The 18,469-nt window shown below is 47.7% G+C and overlaps 1 non-coding gene across 1 annotated transcript; it reads right to left on the minus strand.

The window, feature by feature from the left end:
* Positions 1-15,906: 15,906 nt before the first annotated feature.
* LOC136574087 (U2 spliceosomal RNA) lies at positions 15,907-16,090 on the minus strand. Its single transcript, XR_010786222.1, has one exon. It is a non-coding gene; the product is annotated as a U2 spliceosomal RNA (small nuclear RNA).
* Positions 16,091-18,469: the final 2,379 nt, after the last annotated feature.

Genomic DNA, 18,469 nt, shown 5'->3' on the forward strand with positions numbered 1-18,469 from the left:
GACAAGAAACTAAAACTAAACATTCAAAAAGAATTCCTTTTTCAGTGGCATACAGAAATCCCTTATTTAGGAATCAAAATATGCCAATCTAAGACAAAGATCATATCATCCAATTTAGAGCCACTAGTAAATAAGCTCAAAAAAGAATTGGAAGACTTGGCCAAAAAAGAACTCTCTTGGTTCGGGAGGATAGCAATGTATAAAATGTTGATCCTGCCGAAGATTCTTTACTTCTTCCGCACACTATCTCATCCTATTCCCAAGAACACAATTGCCATCTTCCAAAAACAATTATCAGAGTTTATTTGGAATGGGAAAAAACCCAGGATAGCAGCATCAATCATGCATTTACACAGAGGGCAAGGGGGCTTGGGAGTCCCAAATCTTCTAACTTACTATCAAGCAATTATCATAAACCAATCTAGCGCTTTGCTGAGAGATTCACAACTCCCTCCCTGGGGACACATAGAAAAGCATAGAAACCGTAACAGAACTCTAAGCTCTCTTATACTGGCCTCTAGTCTGACCACCCTATACCCAGAGAGGATCACGCCATTATTGGCACAAAACCTCCCTCCCATAGTGGAGGAAACTCTGCACTGCTGGAACCTTCTAGCAAGCAAATACAAATCCGACCCCAAAGGCTCACTCACACAACTCCCTCTAGAAACTCTCTCATATTTCATACAGGATATAAACACCAAAGAGTGGAGCAGGAGAGGGATTAAATACGTGTCAGACCTCTTTGATATGGATAAACCTCTCTCCTTTAGCGCAATCCAGGAAAGATTCAATTTACCAAACACAGAAGCATATTCTTATATGAAGATCGCCATGTTTCTCAAAAACTCCCATCTAGAGAGATGTACTCTCCCTAAACAACTAGAATCTCTTCTCCAGAAATGCATTACCTCCCCTATTTCAATGACCAGAATATTATACGATAGCATAACTGGAAATATGAATAATGTGAAAAAAATGCACTTAATAAACTGGGAGAGAGATTTGGGGAAGAGTTTCCATCCTTCGGAGTGGCTGAAATCATTTAGGTGGGCGAATAAGGCCACCCTCTCAGCCAACTTACTCCAGACCCACCAAAAGGTGGTTTCTAGATGGTACTATACACCGACAAAACTAGCAAGATGCTTTCAAAACGCAGACAGTGAATGCTGGAGGAGATGTGGAGGAGAAGGATCTCTTTATCATCTGTTTTGGTTATGCCCCAGAATTCAGCCGTTTTGGAGAGAGGTTTTCAACAATATACAAAATATCACTGTAGTGAGGTTGCCGTACTCCCCACAATTGGCCCTACTACTTCTAGAGTGTGACTCTATTCCCAAAGAGAAAAGAAAATGGGTTTGTCACTTCCTCTTAGCAGCAAAAAATATTATTGCAAAAAAATGGAGAATGGAATCCCCCCCTTTGATTAAAGATCTATTAGACATGATAGCAGACCACCACATATACGAGAAAATTTACGCAAAAAACAATAATAATCTGCATAATTTTGACCAAAACTGGAAACACTGGCAGCAGTTTGAATTAAAAGAACAGTTTAAAGTTTGAATAGAAAATTTTGGTTTATAGAAAATTAACATTTTTTCAGGTAATCGACTAAGGCTTACATCGCCTCATACCTTACGAAATCCTACTACAATAGGAAAGATTATGTAGTACAAATCCAGACAATAATGCATGTTTGAGAGTTATAAGGTAACGTTAAGCTTATTATATACATATGCTAACTTGCAATCATTATAATGTATAAAGATGTAAACATTATGCTCCGAACAAATATCAAACACTACAAGGAAAATGCTGATACAATTTGTCCTTTCTTTCCTATGTATACTTACATGCCATGTGTATGTACGCAATGCTATGTATATCTTGAAAATGTTCAATAAAAAATTACTTGAGAAAAAAATTACTTACTTGAACATAAAAACCACTTTTCTTAATATCCTTTAAAATGACTTTACTATTCATTAAAACTTGTGGGCTTTTGCCAGTAAAATCATATAAAATCGCTATTTTCTCTAAAATCTTGTATTCTCCGGGCAGATTAAAAGAGTAAGGGGAATTTAAAACCGTCTTGAACCAATTGTTCCTCCTCATAAAATAGCCTGTGTTATACCGGATAAAATAGGACCAATAGTGGTTTTTAAAAAGAGCACCAATACACAAACTAAAATACTTTGTATATAAAAAGGCTTTAAAATCAGGGAAATCTTTTCCTCCCATCTCCTTCGGCTTCATCACGATTTCCCTGCTTAGTTTCTCCATCTTGGAGCTCCATAAAAATGTGAAGCATGCTTTAACAATTTTATTAAAAACTCTGCCAGGAGGGGGAAACACTAAGCTCAGATACAATAAAATAGGTAAAAACACAGATTTGGTGATTAAAACCTTCCCCTCCATGGTCAGCTGCCGCATGCTCCACATACAGATTTTCTTGTTTATCTTTTGTGCCACCAAGTCCCAGCTGTTAAGACCTCTGTTATCCTCGTTGAAGTAGATTCCTAAAATCTGCACCGAGTCGGACACAGGAATGGGGACATCTGGCAAGGGCAGGTCCCCGATGTTTAAAACACTACTTTTGTTAAAATTGACTTTAAAACCCGAGGCGCAGCAATAAAACTCAATTTGTCTAATAGTCTTCTGGATCGACAGGGTTTCCCTTCCGAGGATTGCCACATCGTCCATGTACCCCACTACTTTAGCCTCAATCCCCCCCCCCGCCGGGCAGGGGGATCCCACGGATCTGCTTGTCCCGCCGTATGGTGCATAAAAGAGGCTCTAATGCGCATATAAAAAGTAGTGGGGACAAGGGACACCCCTGCTTCACCCCGGAGTTTAAAAGCACTTCCTGTGTCCTAAAACCATTGACTAAAATTCTACTCGTGCAGTTGTTGTAAAACGCTTTTAAAGACAATAAAAAACCTTCCGGTATACCTATTCTCTCTAAAACCTTAAAAAGATAAAAATGCGACACGCGGTCAAAGGCTTTTTCAAAGTCGATAGTTAAAATTGCCATTTTTCCGCTTCTTGATTTTGTGTCGCTAATACAATCTTTGATCAGGTTAAGATTCTCCCATATTGCCCTCCCGGGCACCCCACAGACCTGGTTGGGGTGTACAACTTTGCTTATTACGGTCTTGAGGCGGTTTGCACATATTTTGGCCATTATCTTGTAGTCACTGTTCAGAAGGGTGATCGGTCTCCAGTTCTTGATGTCCATCTTGTCTCCTTTCTTGTATAAAAGAGACACGTCACCCTTCTTCCAGGACCCCGGGAGGGCTTTAGACATAAAAACCTCAGTAAAAAGGGAGAAAAGGTCATCCTTAAAAATACCAAAAAAGGTGACATAAAACTCTATGGGTATACCATCGGGCCCAGGCACCTTACCTGGTTTAAAACTTTTAATAGTGTCTAAAATCTCCTGTTCTGTGATGTCCCTTAGTAAAATCTCACGAGAACCAGGATCTAAAACGTCGGTAATCTCCTTCAACGAGTCATTCATAAAATCACTGTCAACAGGTTTAGTATTAAAAAGATCCGCATAAAAACCATACACTTTCTTTAAAATACCCTGTATGTCCTTGGTGCCACCGAGATCATCGAGGACTGTCCGCTTGTCTCTTATCTTCTTGAAGAAGTACCTGGAGCAGGTCTCGTTCTCCTCCAGGTGTTGCACTTTCGTACGGAATATAATTTCTTTTCCCCTCTGCTCCAGGCACCGGGCGATCTCTTTCTTCACCTCGATGATCTCGTGGTCCACCTCTATGTCATGTTCTCTGAACTTATACAGGGTCTGCAGGCGAGTATTCAGATTAGAATAAAATGTACGTTTTGCTTTAGCTTTAGCGATCCCAACCTTAATAAAAAATGTTTTTATTTTCAGTTTCATCTTCTCCCACCACTGGCTGGTGGGAGTGTTGGGATCTTTTATTCGCCTGCAGTCTTTATAAAAAGTGATAAAATCAGATAAAACCTGCGGATCTTCTAAAAGGGACACGTTAAACTTCCAGGCATTCTTACCGGATTTTCTCTTTAAAACTGAATCAACTTTAAAATATAAAAGCTTATGATCCGAGAAAACATTGGTAAAAAGGTCACATCTAAAAGGCAGTACTTGGTAAGAGCAGAACATAAAATCGATCCTGGAGCTGCACAGTCTGTTGCTCCAGGTAACGCCGGCTTCCTCTGATGCATTGGGGTTGCATTTTTTGTAAGCATCAGTGAGCTTGGCGTCTGAGATGATGTTTTTTAGCAAGGCTGAGGTTTTATCATAATTTCTGCTCACTGAGCTTGAAAGCCGGCGTTCCCCCTTTAAAACACAATTAAAATCTCCCGCTAAAATCAGAGGATCTGAATCGTTTAAAAAAAGGGGTAAAATCTCTAACATTTCTGCTCGGGTGTTTTTATCTGTTGCACCATAAAAATTTAAAAACTGCCACTTTACTCCGTTAATAAAAGCTTTGACCAATAAAATTCTGCCTGGTAAAATTTCGTTAATAACGTCAATTAAAACGTTTCCTTTAAAAAGAATGGCGACCCCCGCCGATCTGGTCTCGTTAGAGCCGGACCAGACCGACGGTCCATGTACCCAGTCCTCTTGGTATTTTTTGTACTGGGCTCTATGCGGGATCCCGCACTCCTGCAGGAAAAAGACGGAGGCAGCGAAAATCGTCAGGTAGTTGAAGAGGGCGACCCTCCTCACGTGGCTCTCGATACTTCTGACGTTAAACGTGAGTCCCGATAGAGCAGCCATGGGGGACTAGGAAATGTGTGGGTCTCTGCTCAGAAGTCCCCGGGCAAGCCAAAGACCTCGCTGACACTCTCACACCCCCCCGCATCCGAGTCCATCGTGAATGTCGATGCTGGAGAGGAACCTACCTCGCTTAGTGGACCCCCTACGGTGCCCGAGAGAGGGATTTGTGTAAAGTCCCACACTGACTCGATTCCTACTGGGAACTCCAAGGGGGCTAGCAGGCCAGCTCCCATGCTCATATCTGTCCCCTCCGCCGGGGTGGGTACTTGGCTCTCACGTGTCTCTGTGCTCACGGAGGAGGCACCCCGCGCCCCCTCCTGGCAGGGAGGGGGAGGGGCCTTCTGCGATGACTCCGCAGGGGGTACTTTCCCCGGGTCCTCCGACTTCGTCGGGATCTCCGGGGTTCCCCCCTGCACCACCTCCGAATAGAGCCTGCCTCCTGAGCCTTTCCGCCTTTTTTGTGTTGCTGCCGCCGTGCCCCCTGGGTCCTCCACCTCAGGCACCGCTTGAGCGGGCATCTTGGGAGGGCCTGGACCGGCTTCCCCGGCTCTACCACCTCCACCGGTTTCCCGGGAGGGAGAGCCTGTCCGCCGGTCACTCACCCTCCTCTTTATGCTCCGCTGCTCCTTACCGGTCTGGGGGGGTCCACTGGAGACCTCCATCTCCTCAGGTTCCTCTCCCTGGGGGGGTGCGTTCCGGTCATCTGGCTGCCCTGGCTGCTCCTTCGGTCCGGGTCGCCCTTGCTGCTCCGTCTTCTGTGCTCTGTGGGGGCAAAACGTGTAGAGGTGACCAACACCGCCGCAGAAATAACAACCTTTGCCTTTTTTGCACTCGCTTGTCTCGTGATCAGTGCCCCCACATTTCTTGCAAGTACTCGCACAGTTTTCTTTTTGGTGACCGTATGTTGAACAAACCCTGCAGAAGTCGGGCATTCCCGCAAAGTACAGGTCGCCATTCACTTTGCCCAATTTAAAACGCGCGGGCTGTAAGATCACTCCCCCCGGCCAACTGGGGTCACTTATACACGTGGCCTGGAAACGCCACTTTGAGGTCCAGATACCAAACTCGTTCATAATTTTTCCCATACATCTGACGGATTTAAAATATCGTGATAGGAAAGCCTCAACCTCTTTCACGTCAATGTAAGGAGAATACATCTTAATCACCACGAGTTTAGTTATGTCGAGGACGTGCTCGACCAGCAAGACCCCCTCAAGCTTCGGATCTTTCTTCTCTGGGATGGCCGCCACCAGATCTCGAAATATGCCAGTTTCAGTTAGGGTAACGTCATAGATCCGTCGCTTGGGGTAGTCTTGGATCGCTAGAATCTCTCTCTTTTGCACATTAAATACTCCTTGTAGCACGTCCTCAACCACATACCTCAGGCCACGTGTATCCGCACTATTCGTAAGAGACACGTACTGTGTTCTTAATCCGCGCATATGCCGGTATTTCTTGTGGGCTTTCGCCCATGTTTGTAGAAAGGGTAAGTCACAAAACCGCTTTGTGACACCACAAAATATAGCGCCCTCCTCTGGCCCGGAGACCAGAAGAGGCAGGGGGATCGCAACCCGTTTACCCTGGGACTAATCCCTCTCCCCGATAGCAGCAGGCAGGTGAAGCCCACCGGAGTGGGCGATCCCGCCAGGCAGAGGAGAGGGGTACCCGAGTTACCTTCTGACTAAGACCGCCTGTACCAGGTACACTTGATCTTAGCCAAAAGGCCGAGAAGCGTTAACCCGAAACGGGTTTCACCTGTAGCCCGGTCCGCCCAACTCCACTTCCAAGGCTTGAGGCAACACGCTCAGCCAGCACTCTGGGCGCACCCACAATGCACCCAGGCAGCTGGAAGAGCTTTTAAACTTTCCATAGCCCCGCCCCACGCCTTCTCAACCGCGCCCAGCCTCACACCCTCAGTCCTTCCTCTTGCACCGTGCTCACGCATCCTAGGCTTGCAGAGCCTGCTGCTGCAGGACTCGTCAGCTCCCTACAAAGGATGGTTAAGCCGGCGATGACACTAGAAGCAAGCACTAGTTTGTCTCTGAAGGTGCGTCGGTCGGTCGGTTGGAGGGATCTCTTCAGCCGGCCGCATTTCCAGTGGGGACGGATGGAAACTTTTTACCTAAAATAAGGGAAATTGGCTTCGGCCCCATAGGGCTTTATTGCCTTCCCCTGGGCCAGCATTAGTAGACCCTAGTAAGGAGAATATTAGAGCGGCATGGTCATCCGAAGAACTTAAAAACATACAGCAGGCCTTTTTTTCCCGCCCGCCATACATAACTACAGATTTTATATTTTTTTTACATATATACATTATATATATATATATATATATATACACATACACACACACACACACACACAAACAATCTTAAATCTATCTTTATTCTATATCTACAAAATCTGTAATTTAGAAATAATCCATATCTATATTCTACATAAATAATAAAGATAGATAGATAGATAGACTCACATACATACATACATACATACATACATACTGTATGCAATTGAGCCAGGTGTTTGGAAGGCTGATGATGTCACTCCTTTGTGATGTCATGAGCCAGGTGTATGGCAGGCTGATGTCACTCCATTGTGATGTCATCAATTTAGAAGCATTAATACCGAGCTTGGCAGCCATTTTAGTCAGTCTCTGCTGCAGCTGGGAGACGGGAGATGGTCTTTATTTCCACCAAGAAGCTGCAGAACTACCGGTAACTGCATCATTTTTATTTTATTCAATATAGGTTTTATTGGTTTCATGGAGGGGGGGAAACTTTTGCCTGATCTCAAAGCAATGTAAAAATAACTTTGATAATGAAACTTAATAAATCAATTTCGAGTTGAACTATATCATGTTTGTCTGTGATATTTTATAAGGTCTACAAACAGGGGAATGAGGGGAGGGTAAGGGGGGGGGGGTGGTAAGGGAGGGTAGGTATCTATGACACGGGAGAAAGAGAAAATAAAACAAAAAGGGGGGGGGGGGGGGCGGGCTCCGGGATTGTTGTTTCTCTTTACGATTGTGGTTTAAACGTGTTACTCACATGTCCCTGTCTGTAACCACCTAGTAAATAGGGGTGAGCTCCGGGCATCTATCCATATCGCCCAGGGACTAGCGACAAATAACCTTACCTCTTTGCTCGCTTACTTAACTAAAATAACTAAAATAACCATCAGACCTTCTGTTGGGTAAAATTGTGGGGTAGGCCACAGCTTTATTAAACCAACGCTTATCAAAACTTTATTAAATTAAGAAAAACCTTTATGAGAAAAAACCTTTTCCATGCCGTAAACGTCCAACTTTGAGTCCACAATAGTCCCGAGGAAATTCGTGAGCCCAGGTCCTTGGCTGCTAACCTTCCTCGACTCTCCTTCTCCAGCATGGAAAAAACTCCAGGCCTAACGTAGCTGTGACAACTTCCGAGAAAAAACAAAAAACAGAAAAACCTTGATCCGAACTAAAAAACAAATAACATCAACGTCGCTCATCCTTCCTCACCCTGCCTCGGGGCGGGCGGGCGGGTGGGTGCTTCTCTTCTTATATCCTTCTTCCACGCTGTTCACCGCTGCACTGAGCTCCACTTCCTTCTTCTCCCCTTTTCCCTTTGCTGTCCTAGCTCCGCCCACCTTCGCTCGCTTCTCCTTTAACCCATTCCTATCCCCCTTGTCGCTCGTCCCATGCCGTCTCATTAATTCATTTCACGGCATAAGAGACTAACGACAAATAACCTTACCTCTATGCTCGCTTACTTAACTAAAATAACTAAAATAACCATCAGACCTTCTGTTGGGTAAAATTGTGGGGTAGGCCACAGCTTTATTAAACCAACGCTTATCAAAACTTTATTCAATTAAGAAAAACCTTTATGAGAAAAAACCTTTTCCATGCCGTAAACGTCCAACTTTGAGTCCACAATAGTCCTGAGGAAATTCGTGAGCCCAGGTCCTTGGCTGCTAACCTTCCTCGACTCTCCTTCTCCAGCATGGAAAAAACTCCAGGCCACGCGGAATGCGTCGTTTACTCCTACGCATGACGCCCCACCCCACCAACTCGTGCCAAAGCCATCTCCACCCCATCTTGCAAACCCGACAGAAAAGTGTCCAGACCGACATCGCTCAGGTGGACTCCATCATCTCTGAGTGCTCCTCTCTCCTTTTCTTCCAACTCCCAATGTCTGATAGCGATGTCACCTAGTGACTGCACAAACTTTGAAATCTTCAAATTAATTAATCTCCTGACCCTATCTATCGCTTCCGGATCGCGCACTCCTCGCCAACTCCTTCTGGCCACTATATCTGACCAAACCAAAATTCCTTCTTGGAAGCAATCCCGGAACCTTAGCAAGTCTTGCTTCATGATGACCAGTAAGTCTCTCATTTTCATCCTTCCTAGGTCATTCCCCCCAGCATGAACGACCAGTACGACTCTTCGGGGGGTCCACCTGCTGATGTCCATAACAATCCGTAACAAACTAGGCCATTGAAGCCCTCGGACTCCGTGCCAATTTACGGCAGTTCCGGTTAAATTCAGACTCCGACCTGATGGCCGTACGGCTGCCCTCTTTTCAGCCCAGTAAATGTAGGAATGTCCTATGATCCACACCTTCCACGGCTCCGCAGCTGGAAGTAAGCACAGAAAAAACACAAGAAAAACCTCGAAATGGCTAGGAAAAAACGTAACAAGCAAAAGAAAATTCACGGCCGACGAAAAATATCATATAACCATCAGATCTGGCCTCACATACGATTTATATGCCTGAGACCTCCATCTTCCCAACCTTTTTACTTCTACTTCGTTCATCCCGCCTAACTCGGCCGTCGTTGCCGCACCTATTCTGAAAGAATGAGTGCCAAACTCCGAAGCCTCTAGGCCTACCTCGCGCAACGACGCGCGTAACACCGACGAAAATTGGAAACGAGTAAGCGGTAGTCCTGACGCATGAACCAAAAATTGCCCGCTTGTGACTCTTGAAGCCAAATAACGCCTAACCGTGTCCACCGGACACCAACGTGCGCCCAGGCTGCCAATTGACAGCCATTCGCCTCTGCCATAGATGTCCGTCTTTGACCGACTGACGCGCACACGTAATGTATCGTTTAAAAGTAGCACGTCGTTAAAGAGGAGGCCTCCCTCTTTCTTCTTACTTGCGGGAACTAACTCGCTGATCCTTAACGCTGCGAAAAAAGCTAACAGGAATGCTGCTCTAAATAACAACGCTTCCTCTGCATTAACGCACGTGGTTTCCAAAACGTCCAGCAGCTTGCATAATAAATTGTACGTAATGGGCCGGCGGGAATCTACCCGCCGCTTGTCCTTTTTCCACCCGCGCAATATTTGCCGGATGGCAAAGTCCTTTGTAACGTCCTCTATCCCGTGCAACTTCAACAAAAAGGCGACACCCGCCAAATGTTTCTTGGCGACGTCAAAAGACACTCGACGAGATCGTAGCGCGGATAACATATCCATTACTGCCCCCCGCAACGCGGCCACCTGTGAATGCCAACCATGCAGACCAGACTGTATTATAACTTCTCCATGTTCCCTTTGAAACCGACGCTTCCACCAGCTTCAACAACTGCTCTCAACTAGGCTCCATAAGAAAAGCGGGCAACGTAACCCCACGGTCTCCGCCCGTGGGTGCCGTTCCCTGAACAAGTCCATCTGAAAACGAGAGAGTGCGTCAGCTGCTCCGTTCAAAAACCCCGGCACGTGCTTCGCGCGTAAATATATATTCCGTTGCAAACAAATCAGTACGACATGCCTCAATAAAGCCAACACCGGCTGAGACCCCGAAGACTGTTTGTTGATAATTCGTACAACTGCCGCGTTGTCTGACCAAAAACAAATCTTGCTGTCCTGGAGCTCCGCTCCCCACAGCTCCAGGGCCACCACAACCGGGAAGAATTCCAGTAACGTAATATTTTTTACCAGCTGATGCTGTATCCACGACCTTGGCCAGGACTCCCTGCACCAATGGTCTTTGAATATCACTCCGAAACCATCCGAACCGGCCGCATCCGCAAACAGGTTGACGTCGTCCCCCGACCATTCCTCCTTTTGACACAACACTTGCCCGTTGAAAGTTTCCAAAAAAAAACGCCACATATGCAAATCATCTCTAATCCCGCGCGTGACCCGGATAAAATGGTGGGGCTCGCTGACCCCCGCTGTAGCTAAAGACAACCGTCTAGAAAACGCGCGGCCCATGGGGATGACCTTGCAAGCAAAGTTAAGCAGCCCCATGAGAACCTGAAACTGGCGCAGAGTGGCTTTTTTACACCGTTCCACGTCCGCTACTGCTTGTCGTAGCCGCGCTATTTTTTCCGTTGGTAACCGAAAAACCATTTCAGCCGTGTCAATTTCAATGCCCAAAAAGGTTAAACAAGTCACGGGGCCCATTGTCTTTTCCGCCGACAACGGGACCCCCAAACGCTGCATGAGATCCTGGAAAGTATTCAACAAAAACCCCTAACACCGGACGTTTCTGTAGCGATAAACAGAAAATCGTCTAAATAATGCGTCACCGACGTGATACCCGTTTCATACCTAAGGATCCATTCCAGGAAGGAACTAAACAGCTCGAAAAAATAACACGAAATCGAGCAACCCATAGGCAGGCACATGTCATAAAAGAAAAAATTATCGATCATGCAACCCAAAAGGTGAAAACAATCCGGGTGAACCGGCAATAAGCGGAAAGCGGATTCGATATCCGTTTTCGCCAATTGCGCCCGCTTGCCTGCCTTGGTAACCAAACGAACCGTGTGATCAAAAGACGTATAAACCACTGAGGCTTGCTCTTTTGAAATACCATCATTCACCGACTCCCCTTTTGGGAAGGACAAATGATGGATCAGACGGAACTTGCCCGTCTCCTTTTTGGGTACCAGGCCTAGCGGAGACACACGTAAATTGGGAAATGGCGGTTCAGGGAAAGGGCCCGCCATGCGCCCCATTTCTACCTCTTTAAACAATTTTTCAATTAAGAGCTCTCGATTTTCAACAGCGGACTTTAAGTTACGAGATAACGTGACGGCTGACTGCTCAACAAAAGGAATAACAAAACCAGTAGAAAATCCTTGCTCAAGGATTTTTGCTTCCTGCCTTCTGTGGTACTTGTCTAACCACGGAAGCAGGCGCTTGCTTCTCACCGGTGTTCGTTGCTCCGCTGGCACCCGCCACTGCTGGCGTTCTCTGCTTTCGGAAACAGCGAATCGCCGCGTGTTGCCCTCCGCAGACAGAGCACTCGTGCCTGTACCTGCAGGAGGCATGAAATCTGCAGTGGCCCTCGTTGAAAAGCCAACATGAGCCGTTAGGTCGGGTTGCGGCCGCAGCAGGCTGTTGATTTCCCCCCGCGGCTCCCCCTTGAAAAGGCGCTTTTTGCGGACGCTGTGACAAGATCAACTGGATCCACACGTCAGTCGCTTTTGACGCCCAGCTAACATGACTCACACCCGATACACGGCGCCGAAAATCCTCATCATACCGCCACCACGCGGTCCCGCCGTGTAATTTGTAAGCGCTAAAAATCGTATTCAAATAAACCATTAATTCAGGGCCTTTGTTCGGCTGATGTTGACAAGCAACATAAGCCAATACGGAAAAGGCCTGTAACCAATTACCGAACGTTTTTGCAACCTTTTGCTTCTTTTCCGTGTTGCGTTCGGCTAATCTTTCCTTATCCACAGTAACATGATCCGCGGATAACAACGACCAAATATCAACGTATACACCTTTGCCGATTTTCTCCAACACATCCTCAGTTAAACCAACCCCTAAAGGGGCAACACCACAAAATAGCGAATCCGCATATCTCAAACCTTCCAACGGATCTGTTTCAGAAACCATCTCAACCGCAGCCGGGCCCTCGCCCCCTGCTGCGCTTGAATCAACCTTGGTCAATAATGACTTTAAAACTGTAACCAAATCATTTTTGTCCGCTGCTCTCGCGGGATCCATCACATTAAACCAAGCTTTTTTATAGTCACACTCACCGGCTCGACCGACCTCCGGCATCGCCAAGGGCGTGGTCCCCGCCAGTCGACTCCCGATCCTGCTGTCCTGTCTGTTTGATGGCTGCCGATCCCTCGAACGTGTAGCCCTCTGCGCCGCTCCTGCTTGTGTAGCTCCGGGATAGCCCCCATATGGCCGCTCCTGCTCGTCCTCGTGCCTCCTGCGGCGTATGTAATCCCCGCTCGGGATGGTTGATGACGCCGCCACCGGCTGACGTTGGCTCTCTTGCTGGTAAAACGCCTGACGCGCCCTACGCCTATCGCCTCTGCGCGCCTCTTGCTCTCTGAAAGCTTCCCTACCGCGCTCTGGGCCTACCCTACCTAGCTCGCTGTCACTGTCGCGCCCGAAGCTCTCTCTACCACTCCTTTCCTTCTGCCTGCGCCTAGCATTTTGCCCCTGGCGTCTGTTAGCGGTGTGGCTAGCGGGGCTATGGGAAGAGTACCCGGAAGGGTCAGCGGCCGTGAACACATACTTGGGGTTCACATAACAAATGCTATGGGACCTACTGGAGGCGGGCTCACCTCTCGATGGCCGGAGGTCACCTTGCCTATGGCGTTGTGAAACCTCGTGGGTACGGTCGTGGGATGCTGGCCGTGGGCGGGTTTGCTGCTCATAAACGGACCCCTCAGAACTAGAGGTATACAAAGGGTTAATTACCCTATGGCCCGATGCCTGAAAGGGGCTGCGCCGATAACGCGGGCTCTCACTGCACTCCCGTGGGCTGACCCCCCCCCTCTACCTACCGCTAACGCGCTGCGTGCTGTGCTGCTTGCGCTGCTAAACTCGCTATGCGATGGGCTACTTGGCTCCCTCCCCCCTGTGCCCCCCCTGGCGACTAACCCCCTACGCCTTGTCTCCCTCCAAGCTGATGTGCCCCCTCCCCCTTGCGCTCCTACCTGCTCTACTCTACACGCGGCGCCGCCATCTTGCCTGAGCCTGCGGCCATACCGCGCGCTCCCCGACGCTTCCTCCGCTCTGCCCCGCTCCTCACCTCCTCCGGTTCGCGTCGTCCTGCGCCCGACAGCACGCTGCTCAGTCGCTCCGGATCCCGCTGCCGCTGACAGACCCATCCTCCGCTCCATGCTCCCGACCGTTGGTGACCGCTGGCTCCTTGCACGCGCTACTTCCGGTGCGCGGTTTGAATTTGGCGCCTTCTTCCTTCCGACCGCTCCAGACTCCTTCGCTCCCTCGCCGCCCCGGCTCGTTCTATCGCTGCGCCGTTTTGCCGCCAGGCTCGGGCTGAGCCTCGCTGGGGGATTTCTTCGCCTCTTCGGACGGCCACGCTCCTCTTCGCGCTCTTGGGCTGCGCTCCTCTCCGCTTCCTTCTCCGGTGCCTCTGACGCCACAGGGATTCCAGACTCCGACTCGGCTCTGCAGGATCGCAGTAAGTCTTCCAGCCATGCTGTGCCGTCTTCCCGCACCGCCTGCTTTATTTGCGTTCTCAGCTCCTCCATCTTCTGTTCTTCTCCCGCTGCCGCTCACGCTGTCTCCGACTACCGATTTCTTTTCTTCTTCCACTCGACTGGACTTCTTTCCCCGGTCTCCTCTTCGGCTTGCTTGTAGGAAAAAACAGTCTTTTGTGCTTATGAAAAATCCTTCTTCTTTCTTTTCCTCAATCTGGCTGCTCGTTCCTTCTGCTTCTCTTCTTATATCCTTCTTCCACGCTGTTCACCGCTGCACTGAGCTCCACTTCCTTCTTCTCCCCTTTTCCCTTTCCTGTCCTAGCTCCGCCCACCTTTGCTCGCTTCTCCTTTAACCCATTCCTATCCCCCTTGTCGCTCGTCCCATGCCGTCTCATTAATTCATTTCACGGCATAAGATGTGATAAAATTTATCATAGCCTGACGGCTCATCTAGAAGCCTCATTCTCTCCATACGCTCTATTTCGTGGATCATTGTTATTTTTAGCGGAGTGCATTTTTTATGCAGCACACAAGGGGGAGACAGCGGCCTACCAAAATCTAGTTGGCTGCTGCGGCTTTCTTTTTTTTTTAAAAAAAGGTAGCTTCCGTTCTTCCATGGTGAGGAATAGGCAGGGAGGTTCCGTTTTTGCCAGCTGGGGAATGCTTATAGGCAAGGCCTTATCCCTGGTGGTGCATGTAACGTTAGACCACGTTTCAGACATGCAGCAGCAGCATTCAGTCAGTCAGTGGCTGAGAAACGAGCTCCATGCAAGTTTACATTAAACAGACACATTTCTTTCTTTACTGTATTGACTGCGGTCTGTAATCGAGCGGTTGAACTGTTTCTGTGTCCATGCATTGAATAAAGCAATACATCCTTGTAAAGTAGAGGTCCGTTCGTTGGACTTCTTTGCTCCCCGAGTGTTGCTCCATCTCTAAGCGTTGGCCTGGATCTTCATGGACGAACACTGCCCATCCCACGTGGAGCGTGTATCTCAGCCCGCGTGGAGCGCTGCAGTCCAATGAGGTATTCCGTGCTGCATAGCAAGCCTCGGGCCTGTGTGATTGGGGGTCTGCTGCTGTCTGTCCACTCTGAAGCGCGCATCCAGGGCCGGCCGGGCGGCCGCTTTTCGACTACCAGCGACTGCAGGTCACTCACACAGGCTGGTTGGAATGGCCTAGCATTATCCTGATCCGGAGGTGTAACTAGAAGCTGCAGAGCCCCAGTACAAAGTCTGGAACTGGGCCCCCAAACTATAAAGCTTCATTGATAGCATTGGTTTGCAATGTGGGGAAGAGAGACTTTATGGGCCCCCTAGGTCTCCGGGCCCCAGGTGCGACCGCATCCCCTGCACATACACCCATGACCCGAATACGTGGAGCATACAGACGCAGGCTGCCAGGATACGCTGTGCCTGCCCGATGTTTCCAACTTGGCTATTAGCGCAGCGGTAGGTACGAACTATAGAGTGCGGCTGCCATATGAACTGGTGTGTGTGTGTGTGTGTGTGTGTGTGTGTTGTTTTGCTTCCAGTTGTACCTGTGCTGTGCACACTCTGGCAGACGCAGCTGCTCAGTGGATACAATGTTGCGAGCAGACGGGCTGAGTGTCAATCAAAGTGCTTGGGTGGTGGTAGCAGCAGCCGCCACAGCTGTGCTGCACCTCTTGCTCGTCGGTTTTATTTTTCTGCTTTTGGAAACTGTTGTAGGAAAGGGGGTGCACCGGTCCTGGAGGTACTGCAATACCAGGTCAATGCGTGGAGTGGACAGAGCAAGCTCTTTTTCCAGCTCCCTGTTCTAAAAATCCATTTAATATATGGTCCCCAGATAGGGGACGTATCAGATATTAAACTGATAAGAACAGATTTTTTTTTTTTTTCCCCCTCAGATAGGGTTAGTAAACTACTTCACTTAAACGCTCAAGTGAAACTTCGCTCACATGACTACTGCCATGCTAACCCACTTCATCATCAGGATTTATTTTCTTTTTTGCATATAACATAACAATACATATAATTACATAGAACTCATGTCAAGTTTACCAACTGCATCCATTTCTTTATTTTCCATATGCCCTCTTCATCCACCCCCATCCTTTTTTATCCCACAAATAACAAATAAACAGTTTCCCTAGCACCATTCTTACACTCGTTCTCTCACACAAATCCACTCTTTTGTACACATACACATTCCTCACATCCCACAGTACCTCTTTCACACATGACAAGAACAACCACAGCACTCTCTCTTTCACCCCCTTACTCACAACCAACCCAAACATCAATAACTCAAAGGAAAAAAAGGTAACGCCCGTAAGCTCTTTGCACAAAGGGCCCAACCTCCTCAGAACGTCCTGTGCGTAAGAGCAATTCCAAAATAAGTGTGTCACACTTTCAGAGCCGTTACACTGCCGCCTTGGGCATGCCTCATTGGCTATTAAGCCCCTGTTCCTTTGGAACTCTCTGACTGGTTGAGCACCATGTAGGCTCTGCCACACAACCTCAGTCTGTCTGTTGGTCATCCCATTCATCCGTACTTTCTCCCAGACTTTCTGCACATCCTTTCCAGCAACCATGTTTATCTCACACATCCCCTCTCTCACTTCAATCATTCTCACAACCAGACGCTTATTCCTTAACATACACACTTCCACCTCATTCAACTCATACTTCTCAACAAACTTCACCAACCATTCATACCACTTAGGTACCACAAACGCAACAGGCTTCCTCAGATCATACTTACACCACTTCAGTCTCACAAACAGTCTCCCAGCCAAATACCTCAACATGCACGACCCCTTCCCCTCCCTCTCAATCATAGCCAACACAAACACCAACGTATTCACCCCAAAATACACCTCTAAGTTCGGAAAGCTCATGCCTCCATTCCTCCAGCTCTTAACCACCACTTCCCTTCTCAGTCGCTCCATTTTGGAATTTCAAAAAAATACAAACAAAATTCTGTTCCACCTTCTAAGGTACAAATAATCAGGTGGAAAAACTAACGCTATATACAAAAAGATAGGCAAGATTATGCTCTTGATAATCACTATTTTCCCCACCAAACTCAAACTTCTCAGCTTCCAAAAAGTTAGCCGAGCCTCCACTCTCTTCATGACCTCCTCCCAACTATCTTTCCCGTCTATACTGTCATTAAATAGGACACCCAAAATCTTAATTGGCCCAGTGACCACATTCATACCTAGATCCCTTACACTACCGCCCCCATACACTTTACACTCACTCTTCAACCAATTCACCCAGAACGCAGACGCACCACAAAAAATAGAAACCAATAATTTAACCCTTCACACCGCACATTCTGACTCACACACCACACATACATCATCCATATACGCATTCACCTTCCATTCTTTCCCCTCACTCCCAGGAATATGGATTCCTCTCACAATCTTATCCATTCTCACCAAGCATAACAAAGGCTCAATTGCGCATATGAAGGCTACCGGGGATAGCGGGCAGCCCTGCCGCACACCAGAAAACACATTCACCCTTCTACCAACACGTCCATTCACAAGCACTCTACTATAGATCCTTTCATACAGACTTCTGACTCTCCCTACAAACTCACTTGGAAAACCCATTCGCACCAACACACTAAACAAAAACCCATGCGACAACCTATCATACGCTTTCTCAAAATCTAACGAAACCACATACACATCTTTCTTCCGACTCTTACAATCCCACAACACATTTCTCAACAAAACCAGACTCTCATGCACACGTCTCCCAGGCACCGCACAAAACTGATCCTCACCCACAACCCATTCAACCACATCACGCATCCGATTGGCAATGATCTTCGCATATATTTTATAATCAGCGTTTAACAACGTGATTGGCCGCCAGTTTTTTAGACTTCTGCGATCTCCTTTTTTTGGAATTAACACAACCACTCCCTCACGCATACTCTCAGCCATCCCAACACTCTCCCACATATACTTACATACCGCATAGACATCCATCCCAACCACACTCTACAACATACGGTAGAACTCAATCGGAAGACCATCCGCACCAGGCGTCTTGTTAGCAGCCATACTTTGCACAACCTTCCACACCTCCTCTGTAGTTATCTGCCTCATCACATATCCTCTCTCAGCATCCCCAAGCTTTCTCTCAAGCACACTCAGCACATCACTCTCCAGCCTCTCATCCCTCCATTTTTCCGCATACAACTCATCATAGAACGCAGCCACTTCCTCATTCACACCATCCCCACTCACCTCACATCCATCCTCTTTCACCA

Source organism: Eleutherodactylus coqui, chromosome 7 (assembly GCF_035609145.1).
Source record: "Eleutherodactylus coqui strain aEleCoq1 chromosome 7, aEleCoq1.hap1, whole genome shotgun sequence".
In the NCBI taxonomy this organism is placed as follows: Eukaryota; Metazoa; Chordata; class Amphibia; order Anura; family Eleutherodactylidae; genus Eleutherodactylus; species Eleutherodactylus coqui.